The sequence below is a fragment of the Sceloporus undulatus genome, chromosome 4 (genome assembly GCF_019175285.1).
Source record: "Sceloporus undulatus isolate JIND9_A2432 ecotype Alabama chromosome 4, SceUnd_v1.1, whole genome shotgun sequence".
NCBI classification, from domain to species: Eukaryota; Metazoa; Chordata; class Lepidosauria; order Squamata; family Phrynosomatidae; genus Sceloporus; species Sceloporus undulatus.
In genome coordinates this window covers 242266323-242267574 of record NC_056525.1, presented here as the reverse complement: position 1 = coordinate 242267574, position 1252 = coordinate 242266323, and the positions used below count along the sequence as shown (strand labels likewise).

General features: G+C 37.3%; 1 pseudogene; it reads right to left on the bottom strand.

Moving 5' to 3' along the window:
- Positions 1-616: 616 nt before the first annotated feature.
- On the bottom strand, positions 617-715 carry LOC121930212 (annotated as a pseudogene).
- Positions 716-1252: the final 537 nt, after the last annotated feature.

Sequence of the window (1252 nt, the reverse complement as noted above, 5' to 3'; positions counted from 1 at the left end):
AGTGTGCGCTGCACTTTAATTGGCATGTAGCAAAAGGATCCGCCACAGCAAGAGCTTTCAGTGCCTAATGAAAAGATGAGTCAGGCGCTCTGTTGCATGGCTCCAATTAGACCTTCAGAGTAAAGGAGGGTCCATTTCCAGCTGCTGGCTTTACCATATGGTGAACGGAAGAAGATGATGAAGTGATAATGAAACTCTGAGCACATATCAATAAAGCGGAAAGGCAAGTGCTCATTTTTTTCCCTCACACCTAGCAGCATTTGGAAATGAAAGGAAAAATAAGACAACAACTTCATCAACAACAGGGAAGTCTGAAATAAGACCCATCTGTATATGATGCAGTCCATAGTAATGGATTTAAGTTTACTGCCTTGATAACATATATAGTGAGAAGAGAAGTTCCAAAAAGGAAGGAAGGAAGGAAGGAAGGAAGGAAGGAAGGAAGGAAGGAAGGTTAAAAAAAAAAAAATAGAAGATGATAACAGATAGATAAAGACAGATATATTACTAGATGAGAGGAATTTATTTACCATCCCCCCAACCCAGAGGCAATGTATAGTGTTTAAAATAAACAAATAACTTAAAACAATAAATGCAAAACTAATGTTGTTTAGAAAACAAAACAAAACTCCTATTTTAAAATAGTTCCACTAATACAAGCCATGCTAATCTTCTCTGTATCGTTCCAATTTTAGTACATGTGCTGCCGAAGCAAATTAAAACAGCTAAAACATTTTTAAAAGCTATGAGGAATGACTGAGGGAGTTGGGTATGTTTAGTCTGTTTCCTTGTTTGTTTGTTTGTTTGTTGGATTTATATCCTGTCTTTGTCCAAAAAATGGGATTCAAAGAGGCATTTGGGGAAAAGAAGAGTAAGAGATGATATGATAACTCTCTTTGGATATCTGAAGGGAAGTCATGTAGAAGATGGAGCAACCTTATTATTAAAGACACGGAGCAATGGATTCAAACTACAAGAAAAGAGATTCTGCCTAAAGATTATAAAGAACTTGTTTACTGTAAGAGCTATTTGACAGCAGAATGTGCTGCCTCAGAGTGTGTTGGAATCACCTTCTTTAGAAGTCTTTCAAAAGAAGCTGGAGAGACAGCTTTCAGGGGTGTTGTAGTTGTGTATTCTTACATGGCATGGGGTTGGGTTAGATGGCCCTTGCAGTCCTTTCCATTTTTATTTTAAAAACAGCAAGAGCAGCCATTCATCATTTTAAGAACCAAAGATCAAGCAAAAGAGCACA